The sequence below is a fragment of the Pinus tabuliformis genome, chromosome 5_1 (assembly GCF_031772625.1).
Source record: "Pinus tabuliformis cultivar Carrire ecotype Pingquan chromosome 5_1, CPIR1, whole genome shotgun sequence".
NCBI classification, from domain to species: Eukaryota; Viridiplantae; Streptophyta; class Pinopsida; order Pinales; family Pinaceae; genus Pinus; species Pinus tabuliformis.
Genome location: NC_142305.1, coordinates 786317184 through 786330956, shown reverse-complemented (window position 1 = coordinate 786330956; position 13773 = coordinate 786317184).

The window sequence follows — 13773 nt, the reverse complement described above, 5'->3', positions numbered from 1 at the left end:
GCTAGTTACAGAGACCAAATGAAGAGAGTATTTCCCTTCAAGTTTTTGGAAGACAGGTATGCCCCATTGATGAAAATCATTATCAAGTACTTCACTTGTGAAGGTAGGTTCTCCCGGTTGTATGCCTATCACATTAGAATTCTCATGCATTTCACTAGAGTAAAGATGATGAATCTCCCTTACTTCATGTTTAGAAACATTGAGAAGATGGCACATATTGTACATAGGAAGCCATACCCCCAATAGTTGAATAACATTTACCATTACTCTTTGATCAAAATCATTGTTCTTCACCACCTGAGCCTCCTTAACATGCCATGGGAGACTTTCATTACTCATGAGATGTTCAAAGGCCCACAAATATTTTCATCAGTACATCATGAAGAAGGTGGACCTTCAAGCCATGAAAAAGTCAAAGAGACTGAAACTGTTGGAGTGCCAGTGTTTGTGACATATAAGAGGGGTACTAGGAAACTTTTTGCAGCTGCTAGGCAAGTATTATCTCCACAAGGTGTGGAAGGGGTCTTGCCTTCGTCATCAGGCCACAGGCAAATGCTATCTCCACAAGGTGTGGAAGGGGCTTTGCCTTCTTCTTCAGAAAAACAGGTACAGGTTGAGCAGCAAAGCAAGGGCAAGGAAAAGGTGCAAGAAGAGGATCTTGGTGATGAGCAGGAAAGATATTTTGATCTCATTGAGCATGAGGAGCCACAACAACACTTTTCTCATCATGGAGTTAACATTATTGACTTGGAAGCTCAGGATCCGGAAACTGTCAAAGACATTATCATAAAGGAACAATAAGTTGAAATACAATCCTTGGTAGATAACTTAGAGAGAGCTAAGTTCATCATTAGATATTTAGAGCAAGAAAACAAACAATTGAGTGACAAGCAAGTCCTCATGGAGCTGCAAATGATCAAAGAAAACAGGCAAAAGGCCAAGGAGGCTCATGTCAAGTTGACTTCTATTGAGAAAGAGATTGAGAATGATAGGGAAACATGGCTTGAGAGGGTCAACATACATCGCGAAGGGCTGATTGAGAAGGCCAACAGGGATAACAAGATGCTTCGCCACATGGCCTACCATTACATGACCTGCAACAAAATCTGTAACATGAGGATCAGGAAGCTTAAAGCTAGGTTGAGGAAGGCTTTAAAGAGAAAAAAGGAGCAAGATAAGTTGAGGATATTAGTTGAAGCCCCACTAGCCCATCAAAGCGGCTAATGGTGGTGTCCCATGCCAAAATTGGGCAAGTTTTGATGATTTTTTGCATTTCTCAAATTTTGCAATTTTCAACATAGAAAACTGGCCCAGAAGCGTAGCACCACCGGCGCTGCGCTTTTCCCTAGCGCTGCGCTTTTCCCTGGAGAATTTGTTGGAGGAAAGGCTTATATATGTGGATTCATCATGATGAGAGCATTCATCCTAGAAAATTTCAGAAGTTTTGGAGCAAAACTAGGTCACCAAAAGGTCCAAAAACTACAAAAAATGACCTCTCTGCCTCTTTTTGGACACACAAAATCAATATTAGGAGATTTCAGTTTTGAGGGGGAAATAATCTCTAAATTAAAAAATTCAATGTTTTCCAGAAACTAGATTGGAAGAACTTTCCAATGAGCCATCTTGGGCTAAATTTGGCTAAGGGAAAGGCCTCCAAAAGTGGGTGGAAAGTGGCACTGTGCTTTTGGCTAATGGCGCTGTGCTTTTGGCCAGTTTGCCAGAAAAATCAAATTTCGCTTGTCTTCTCTGTAAATTCACTTTTTCTCTCCTCATGGATGATTTTGATGATGTAATTAATGACTTGGCATGTAAATGTAATATTGAAATGATCTTAGAGGGTAGATTCATTAGTTAGAGGTGGTTTTGGGGTCAATGAATCAGTTTCCATGCTTATAGAGGCAAGTTGTTCCACTGCCTATATTCCTGGTCCCTGTTTGGAAATGGTTGTAACAGCTCCTCTTCTCTTGGTTTCAACCCCTGATGGCTAGCATAGGTGGTTTGATGTCTATATTATGTATTTTTTTTGTCATTAGCAAGGGTTGGACTCACTTGGATGCTCTGAGCTACATTGTACACCATTATCAGTAGTTTGGCAAGGAAATAAACAGGATTTGTAGCTATTTTTATGGGATACTTGTGGTATGGTGTTTTTGCATAGTTTCTTCTTCTGTTATCAGTTTTTCACATGTTTTATGTATGCCACAATCTAATTCATTACTTCTAGCTGAATGATATCAAGATAGATAGGTAGAATTCATTGTTTACAGTGCTCTGCCTTGGGAAGCCATTCAGTTTTCTATGTTTTCTACTGTTTGAGAAGGATACATGATCTTTACATGCCCTCCTCAGCTCCTCACCAGTCTTATACCTCTCATCTCACTCAATTTCAGGTGCCAAAGCACCTGCTTACCTTGCCCCATAGAACACCCTGTATCCTAACTTAATTTCCCGGACCCAAAACTGCCTGGCTCCATTTGATCCAGAAAAAACCCGACAAAATCAATCAAAAACCCTAGAGCTACTATACCTAGCCTAAAATCCATATCTTATCCAGTCATCTTGACTGATATTCACAAGGAGAGAGCCCTCTCCTGACTTGGTAGGGCTAGCTACCAGGTTAAGATTGATTTGTGGTTATCCTAGGATTGCCTTCCTTCAGCCTGAGGTCAATCTAGGCTCTAACAGATCTTTTGGTTGCCTATAAAAATCTCAAAATCTGAGATTGTTTCCAACAACTTTAAAGGATAGAGCTCTTAGATGGTTCATGAGTTTAGGGACTAATTCAATAAGATCATGGAATGATATGCAAAAGATATTTCTAGAAAAATATAAAGATCATGATCTTAAAGAAGAAATCTTTCAAATGAATCAAAGAGAAGATGAGAGTCTAGAGTATTTAATATAGAGGTTCATGTACAATGTTAAGAGGGAAAAACTACATCGTTTAGGACCTGACACACTAAAAAACCTCTTACTTAGAACAATTAGGGATGAATGGATTGATCTCCTTAATATCATGAGTAAAGATGATGTATACCAATTATCATTTGAGGAAATATGTGAAACATGCAAACACATATCAAAAGGAAAAACAAGAGTAGGTAAATCAGCATCAAAATCAGTAAGTCAAGCTAAACTTGTAAACTTGTTTGATGATTTTAAAGCAAAAATTCTTAGCAATCTAACAAAACAAGTAGAAATGTTAAGAATGCAAGATGAAGGAAAAGAAAATGTTGATATTTGTGTTGCAGAATCATAGGATGTTAGACATTGTCCATCATTACCAAGGTTGAAGAAAGTTCACCAGGAGGACAATGGACCAAGTCCATTGCCAATGCAGCAATGTTATGTAGCTCCAAGAGGACCATGGCAGCTTATTCAGCCTGATATGATGCAAGAGCCTAATTCAAAATTTCAGGCTTATGCACATCCACCTCCAAGTAGTTGGAACACACCTTTTCCTTGGCAACATTGGCCATCACAACCCCAAAACCAATCTTGGCAACAAGTTTGGCAAGGAACTAAAGGGAGCCATCCATAATATCCTCAATATCCTTAGTATTTTCCTCAATATCGTCCATACCAAACTCCATGTTATCCGTACCATTCACCTCCACCTCCACCACAACCACAACCCCATCCACATCCATCTCAAATATACACTCCCACTCAACTACCTGTACCACCATTTCCAAACCCACACATTGAAGTAGCTCAACCCACTTACAATGCTGAGATACAACACTTCCAAACATCTCCTCTTGAGGTCAATGGTATTCACCATAGCTCAGGAAGAGTATTGAAAAACATAGATTCTTTTGATATCATTGAAGGACAACATACAGAAGAAGAAGATTCAAAAGAGAAGATCAAAGAACCATCGGCTGCATTTGATGAAAAGCAGACAGAAAAATCAGAGATTGAGAAAGCTCCCTCATGGTTACCATCAAATCCTCCATATGTTCAAAAGAACACTCAGCAAAAAGAGGAAGATTTAAAGGTCATGAAAGAAGGAGACATCCAAGATGATCCAAATCAGCAAGTAGACCAGGGATATCACAACTACATTGAAATATGGTTCTAGATAGTCACTAAGTTGCAGCATCAATCTCTTCCTCAAAGATGCTTAATCCTTTCAAATTCAAATCATTTGGGCTCTGAAATCCAGGTACATGTTAAAGCATACATTTCAAACCTCCACATCATCTTGTTTGTCATCTTGATGTGCACCTGGCTCCATTGGAAGTATTGCTATACGTTAAAATTATTTTGTTTTTCAAGTAGGGTAGGGTAGAAAAAAAAAGGAATAAGAAGATCCCTGGGTGAAAACCTTCCTTGAGGCACCCAAGGCAAATATCTAGGGTGAAAACCTCTCTGAGGTGGCCTAGGTGTTTTTCAAAAAAATAATAATAATAAAAGAAGAGAAAAAACATAATTGTTCTTTGCAGAGGGGTGAGAAAGACAATCACAAAGCAAAGAGAAGATCCAAAGGGAACCCTACCTCACATATATTCATCTCCTCCACTCCTTACCATGCATCTCTCCATCAATTCCATTTTTTTTTCACTTCATTACTTCAATTTAGGTGAAAATTGTGTTTTCTACAGGATCCCCTGACTAGTAGATTGGTTAGATCCCCAAAATTCATTCTAAACATGATCTAACCCCTCACCTCATCCATTACCATCATCCCTGAATCCACACACACTCCTACTCCCCTTGTCCATTTAGCAACATCAGATCTAGAGTCACAGACACCATCAACAGATAGCAGAAGAGGAAGAAAGATGACCATACAACAGCAGCAACAACATCAGATCTGTAGTCAAGAAACCATCAGCAGACAACAGAGGAGGAAGAAGAATGACCATCAACAACACCTCTGATCTTTGACAATTGCAGCATGGCATTAAGGCCACAGGTAAGTATCCTTCTCACTCACTCATATGCATCATTTGATCACAATTTGTAAAGGTTAAGAGGTAGTTGGTTTGTAAGTAAGGTGGCCAGTTTCCTCTAAAAATCTAATGGATTACATGCACAAGAAAATCTGTTTTCTCAATATTTTGCTCATTTCCTCTTTAAGCCTCACAAGTAAGATGCTTATCAAGTATATCTCTTGTGAGGGTAGATACAATGTGTTTATGACTACCACTTTAGAATGCTTGAAGAGTTAAGATTTGGGGTAGAAACACCAGTTCATCAAAGCCTCAGCATACCCTATTTTCTGATGCAATCACTCATGGACTCCAGCAACAAAGAAAAGAAAGGAAATTCCTAACAGTTAGTTCACCATGGGTTGATCAGAATCCTCATTGAGGATTCCCTCCAAAACCTCAGGATCCCTATAACATGGACAGTCTTCAATGACTTACCAGCAGAGGATGACATCAAAACCTTCATATATGGTGTTAGTCCTTCTGTTAATAAGGAGGAGGAAAAACAAGAAGAAGAAGATACATAGCTAGATGGGGATGAAATGGATAAAGAAGACACTAATACAAAGAAACATGATGCTGAAACAGAAGAGGAAGAAGGCATTGAAATGAAAAAGAAAGAGCAGCAAGAAACAAAAGAACTAAGTGGCTTTGGGGACAGAGAAGCAACTAAACAATCAAATCCCATGGCCCTAATCAGCACCCATAATCTAATTTCAAATGATCCTCAGTTGACACTTAGATATCTTGTTGCCCAAGGGAAGGCAAGTACACATTTTGAGGATATGTTTAGGCTACTAAGAAATGATAATGTACATGCCTGCTAAAGGAAATGGAAAACACTACCACATAGCTTGAAGATCAGAGAATATCAGTGGGAAGAAGGAGAAAGGAAAGTAGGCTGCTATAAACAAGAAGTAGAGACCACAACAAAAGCATGAGATGTTAGAGGGACTACCAAAGCCACTAAGTTTCTCAAAGGATGAGCAACACTTTCAGTAGGGGAGTGATGATGAGCCTCATCATTGAGTAATTATATGGGCCTTAATTGACCTTATTTCACCTCCTAGCTTAGTCAAACCAACTATTCTCACAACTTATTGCATACTTTTGATTATATTTTGCTTACGAGACAAGTTAGAGTTGGATATTTTGCTTTGTGGCCTAATGTGCATGTAATGCAGGAATAAAAGATAAAAGCAAGGAACTATGGTAAAGACCTTGGTAAAAACACGAATGGGACAAGGGAGAGGAATTACAAGAGGTAAATCCTCCTCACTTACTGTCCCTCCATTCGAATATCCCTCCATCAGCTGAAAGTACAAACCGCCAAGCAAGTGAAGGTGCAAACAACCAAATCAGGGGTACTAGAAGGCAGCCAAGCAAGTTAGAGTGCAAAACAAGCCAAATCATGTGTATTAGAAGGCGAACAAGCAAGTGAAAGTACAAACAACTTCCCTACTAGAAGGTAGCCGAGCTAGTGAAAGGGAAAGCATGAGTTTATCATTGAGTTGGGAGTTGTGCCTCCCTAATTGTTGAAGGAAGTTGTTGGAGACTTCAGATGTATAAATAGAAGGGCTTAGGAACTCAGTTTTTTTAGGCAGTTAGCAAGCATTGGGAGTATTAAGACTTTTTACTCTACTTTGTGTTCAAGTGCAGACTTATAATAGTTTTGATGTAATACAATGTTTTTATAATGAAGATGAGTTTTGTGTTGAGCCATCACTGAGTTAACTCAGATTGTTGAAGCTCTTAGGTTAGGGCTTGACCCTAGCATCCAAAGCTCCTCTTTATTGTATTGTTAAGTAGCATAGCTTTCTGTTCATCTGTTGAAGTAGTTCATTTCCATTACAATAGTAGCATAGATGCATGGTTTGACTGTTCATTTGCTTCAGTAAGTTCATTCCCATTACAACATGATAGCATAGATTTCTGGTTATGTTCATTTACTTAAGTAGTTTCCTTCTTTTTTGTTTATTTGTTTAAGTAGCTGCATTTCCATTACAACAAGGTAGAACAAATTAGTTGTGTTTCAGTTTGCTTCATTTATGCTTTCATTCAATTAGCATGGTAGAAAAGGAAAGATCCACAAGGTTTCCCACAGGTGTCTCGGCCTCACCTCCTCCCTCTGGGACCATGACGTGAGGAAGAAACCCTGAAACAACCCCAAAAACACAGGGTTTTGGTTTTCATAGGGAGTTTGTTGTTTAACACAGTCACTGAGCTCATTTCATATCACTTTGTTCCTTTAATGGTCATCTGCTCCTTCGCTCTCTTCCCGTCATTTGATCTCCCTCACATCCCTTTCATTCTCCTTCAACATGAAAAGTTGAGCGGAAGTTGTTAATCCATGTTCAAATGGTTTTTAATCATAGATCACCTCACACAACAAAACTGACCAATCACCGCCCGAATTCACTTTTAGCATTTGACTTTATGCACTTTAAATCCCAACCTTCGATCTGCCTTGACAGATCCGACGGCTATCGTGCGCCCGCTCACCAACCAACTATCCGTGGATTTCTGTTTGATTGTTATCCGCCTAAGGGCACGCGAAATGGGTGGTTTCCCTGTGCTACGTGTCGTCCGGGGAGGCTAATCGCGTAAAAGTTTAGGAAACCACTTACAACTTTGAGGGCGCGTGATATCCTGCTTATCACTCTCTAAACTCACTCTCTCATTTCTGCACGTTTCTTTTTCCCGCGATCTAATCTTCGTTGTCTATCTACCGATTAATCTTATCTATCCATCTCCTGACTCCACCTGCGTGATATAATATCATCCGTCCATATTCGGTTGTTCCCGTTCGTTCATATATTCACTCAACCGCCCGCAATATAATCTCCACTGTTCATCCTGTAGTTAACCCTGTTTCCCATCTACCTACATACCCTCCTACAATCCGATCTCAGTTGTTTGTTTGCCTTTCACCCGCCTAATCCAACGGTTCTCAGGTGTTGTTGCTCCCTCACGTCCTCTTTTCACCAATTTGACCTTCGACTGCTTCTTCCGCTTAGACACAGACTTAACTTAGTTTCCATTGTTTACCCCTTAGTCTAGTTTTGATGCTTTTGCTTCTGCAACTTAGATAATTAGCATTAGATTAGTGACTGATCTAGTAATTCTTCTTAGCATAGTTGTTTAATTGGTTAGCTAGGGTCTGGTGTGATTTTAGCATTACATGATTGCTTTCTTCATTTTTGTAGTAGAATAGCTCTCCCCTAGAATAGGTTTGCTCTCCTTCCATCAAAATCAAGCTTCTTCTGACCCTATAGAAGTCTAGATTGGAACCCCTGGGGTCTCTTGCCAAATGAGCAGTGATAACAGGTATTACCTTCACTTCTACTTGTGTATATAGCACAATCACCTCCAATTTTGTACGAATCCCAAGTTGATAAGTAAAGCTGGTAGCCATGGGAGTTGGAGCATTCTTGCTGCAATACCTAGGCTCATCATCATCCATTTACTCCGAAATGTGCCATGTGCCCCTAGCCTGTGGTGTTGCTTCTTTGGAAAGTGCATAAGAAAGTGTGTTCCACTCTCTATATATGTGGCAACATGAATGACATCAAAATTCCTTTTCAACAATAAAAATTCTTCTAACATAGGCCACAATGTGTGCACATGAAAATTTCATTGTTGGTTAAACCAATTTATTATCACACGGGAGTCTCCAAAAAATGCAATTGTTGACACCCTTTCTCAATAGCAAAAACAAGAAGAAGATTCCGAATGTAGAGCATTGCATAATTATTAGAGCCATGACCGAGACCAAACTTGTGCTTGAATAAATGATTTTTAGATAGGTGGAAAGTAGCCCTTCCACCAGAGGTACATTTGCAAGAAGATCCATTAAAATATTCTTATGGAAACAATTTATCAACTTGTTATTCTACTATAGATTGGCTCCTTGATTTAGGCACTTCTACAGGAATAAGATCATAGATGGCTAAGCATTATGCAACAATATGATCAATGTTGAAAGCCTTATCATTAAAAATTGCATTGTTTCTCCCTAGCTAGAACCCCCAAGATATTATGGGGGGAAGATTCCTCAACTTCAGGGGATTTGCCACATTCCACCAATTTGACCAAGCCACTAAGAATGATTCCCCTGCCACTGGTGATCCACTAATAAAACATTTGGATAAGAGATCCACACAACACAAGACATAGGGCAGGAAAGAAAGAGATGTTCAACTGATTCTTTAGATGCCTTACACAGTGGGCACTAGTTGGGCCCTACAAATATTCTCTTTCTAAGATTCTCTCTGGTAGGGATTTTATTTCCCAAAAGACACCAAAAGAAAAGATGAGATTTTGCTACGCAATTAAGCTTCTACATAGCCCCCCACCACCTTTTGACTCCCAACGCTTATTATCAGCATTGATGTATAGGTAACCCTCCTTAGGCGTATAATCCCCACTAGCAAAGAAAGCCCATTTGAGCTCATCCGCCCTAAACTAAATTCTAACGTGAAATTCCTTTAAAGATCCGATATATTCCTAACATAGCAAATGTCATTCCATGGGAATATCTAGAGTTATGGTGATAACCAACCTTGCTCCATAATAGAGGTACCATCCAAATCTATTATTTGATTTAAAGTCTTCTTACCCTGAGCTGCCAAAAAGTTGATCAAATTTCGAGGGAGATGAAATATATTGCCCCCTCCTATCCATTGATCTTTCCAAATCCTCGCACGAACCCCTAAGCGAACCTTCCAAGCAAGCCCTTCCTCAATAAATTTGAATGAATCTGATAGTGCTTTCAATACAATAGATATATTGGATTTTCATTAGAAGAAATTTCATCCTAAAATTGCCCATGAAATTTTCATGTAATTTCCATTTTATAATATGTAAACCAATCAAAATCCTTCAAATTCAAAAATAGGTACATGTCAATATTTTGAAGGGAAAGTAAAAAATATTACTTTTTTTAATTGTATTTTTGGCTTATCTTCGTGTAGGTTTACTCAAATTTCAGGTGTAAACACTCGTTCGATGCATAATTAAATTCTTCATCCAACGAGTACCCATTATGCATACTTTTGAGAAGACACACTTTGATAAAAATTGAAGATACATTAAAAAAATGTGTTCAACATATTTTTTTAATGTATCTTCATTTTTTTTTTTTTTTTTTTTTTTTTATCAATGTGGGTCTTCTCACAAGGATGCATAATGGGTATTCATTTGATGTGAAATTTAATTCCGCATCCAATGAGTATCTACACTTGAAATTTGAGTAAACATATAAGTAGATAAGCTAAAAATACAATTAAAAAGGTAGTTTTCTTATTTTCCCTCCAAATTCATAACTCTTATTTTATTATTTTAACTATTATTTTATTATTTTTCCTAAGAAGACCACTTTTAGGCTGAAATTTCCTCTAATGCTTTTGACAGGGCATCTGATCCAATCATCCAAATAGGTGGGACTTATATACATTTTAACCACCACTTTAGTCCACAGGCTGGAGGAAGAGATAAGTCTCCAACCCACTTTAGCCACCAAAGATTTGGAGAAAAAAACAGATTTTTAAGGCCCCACCCTCCCCACTTCTTGGGAAGTGAAATTCTATCACATTTTACCCAGAAAAACCTTACCATCTTTAGATCCCAACCATAAAATCGGTTGCACCTCTTTCTTATCAGGTTGAGAATCCCCTTATGGATCCATGACAAAGACATCTAGAAAACCAAAGTGGCCTCCAACACAAATTTTAAAAGAACTAGCCTACTTTCCCTGGAGAGCCACTGAAAGCTCCAGTTCTTCATTCGCTTTTCTATCTTAGCCAACAACCATAACCAATCACCTTCTTTTATAATTGTTTGGATTTAAATGAAATCCAAGGTACTTTAGACCTTCCTCTAGATTAATAAATCGAATGGGAAATAGAGATTGAGCATATTGGATTTCTTCTCGAGGGCATCCCTCAGCCGAAATCGAGGATTTATGCATATTGATTTCCATCCCTATATATTTTCTAAATAGATTAAGAATATTCTTGAGAGCTACATAATCACGCCTGGAGCCGTTAGTAAAAAGGAGAACATCATCCGCAAAAAGAATATGGGATATGAACAAGCCTTTAGCTATCCTTACGCCCTTCAGGTCATCCCTTTGTTTAGATGCCCTCATTAGATTGCTAAGATCCTATGCCACAAAAAGAAATAATAGAGGGGACAATGGGAAACCTTGTTGAAGGCCTAGTTTTGCATGGAAGAAATCTGTAGCAAAACCATTAATGAGGAGCGCAAAGGACACAGAAGAAATACAACACATTATCCAATTAATGAAACTAATATCGAAACCTAAATGAGTAAGGATCATTCAAAGATATAACCATCTCACACAATCGTAAGATTTTGAAAGATCAATTTTAAACACCATTCCTTTAAGCTTTTAACTTTGAGGATATGAAGGACTTCCTTGGCTATTCCTATGGCCTCATGGATTTGTCTATTTTCCAGAAAAGAAAACTACTCCTTGGATATAAACTTGGAGAGAATGGGTTTGATGCAATCAACAGTGATCTTCACTATGATTTTGTAAATACAATTACACAATGAAATGGACCGTAAATCATAAAAAATTCTAGGAGCATTTGATTTAGGGATGAGAGCCAAAAAAATTGAGTTGAAATCCTCATACATTCTCCTCAATATTATTCATTCTTCGACCACTTCAGTAAATCATTACCGATTAAACTCGAAAAAATCCAAGAAGAACTCAACTGTCCATCCATCTGGACCTGGGCTTTTATCCTTTTAGAATCCATGAAGGACTTTCTCTAGCTCCTCTACTAAGATAGGCTTCATAATCTCAGGATTGTCCTCCTCTACTACATATCTTGGGAAGAAACCAACTATATTGATGACTTCAGCTAAGGTAGCCTCTCGAGGAGCTTTAAACAAGGTTTGAAAATGCTAAATGCCCAACCTAGATAGATCCCTGAAATTAGAAACCTTGACTCTATTAGAAGATTCCAGATGCCAAATTGTGTTTGTGGCCTTCCTACCTCTAGAAAAATGATGAAAGAACTTGGAATTTTTGTCACTTGCTTTTGGCCATACTTCTATGCTCTTTAGCCTCCAAGTTTCTTCCTTTTCAACCAATATCCTTCTCCTGTAGGCCTCTAGATCCAGAATGCATTGTTTTGAGTCATTTGACCAATAAGCCCCATTTCCAGGATCTTCCCATGACCTCCAATTCCTCACTAACTGCTTTCAAAGTTTCCTCATCTTTTTGGATTTTTCCTTGGTCCAAGCCACATTAGCTCTTTTTAACCTGCTAATATTATTTGCAAACTGCACTTTAGTAAATCTACCTTCTAACGGATCACATTGATGCCACTAGTCCCTGGCCATAATCCTAAATTATTCCTCCTTAAATAAGACGTGGTTAACCTTAAAAGGAGCCTTGAGTTTTTTTATAGACCCCTTCAAATACATGAGGATGGTATGGTGGTCCAAGTTACCCACGATACCAGCCCATTGACGTGCAAAAAGGAAGACTATCCATAAATGTAGAATTAATCAAGAACCTATCAATTCTATGAGAAATCAAGTCTTCCCCCACCCTTCTATTGTGTCATGTTGGCTAGATCTTAACAGGAACCACATCAATTAAATTATGGGATTCCAATAGATGGGAAAGGAAGTCAGATAATAGATCAGGACGAGCATGCTCCCCACAAATCTATGCTACTCCCATAGAAAAATTGAAATCACCACCTATAATCAACTTCCCTCGATTCAAAATATCATTGTTAAGCATCTTATTCCAAAAGGCCTCCCTGTCATGGCACAACCAATACACATTAACGATAAGAAAATCATAACCCAGTTCTTTTGAGAAAACATCCACTCCTATAGCACCTTCACATCCCCAAGAGCCAACTAGCTTGATAAAGTTTACAATAAGGCCCAAAGCTATACTCCCATATCTTCCCTTTGCGTCTAATGCCAAAAGCATCCAACCGGGAAATAATTTCTCCAATGTCATCCCCTTGCCTAGAGTTTCTTGAAACATAACAATATCCATATTCTTTGACAACACCATGACTATTTAAGTGATAGATTTTTAGGGGCACTATCCAACCCTCTACAATTTAGGGATAATAGCTTCATAAGGGATCAGGCCCAAGGGTATTCATTGCTCTAAAGACCCTTACCAAGGAAAGTTGCTTGCCTGTAGCAATGTTTTGACTTTCTTGGACTTTTTCTTTAGAAATATGAGATTGTCTTCCTCTTAAGGATTTGACAGGAATAGTGTGTGAGGGAGGCCCCAACCCCCCAATGCGGGGGGGGGGGGTCCTTAAGGACTTTTCATGGGAATGAAGGTTGTAACAAGGCCTATGCTAAGAGGAGGAAGACCTTTCCTCAGACATAGGGAAGGAGGGAGAGGGACCCAGACAACATGTAGGTTCAAAGATCATAGGACAAACCATAGACGCAGACCCCTAAGACAAACCATTCATACCACCCACAGGACTCGATACATAAGAATCATACATGGAATGAATTAATTGATATGAAAGGAAAGAGGATGGATGAGTACCTGTGCAAAGTTCTCCAAAGGACACTCTGGCTGAGGGAGGAGAATTCTTGGCACCCTTGAGCTTCCTTCATGAGCCCTCTTCGGTAGAATCAAAGACCAAACCACCTCTCAATTCCAACTCCTCCCTTCTTGTTGCCCTCGAATCCCGAACCACCTCAAACCCTCCAAAAACACCCATTTACATTCATTTCTTCTTCCCTCACCCTCCTTGATATGGAAGAGTAAAATCTCTTAAGATATGGCCGACCTCATGGCATCGCCTGCACC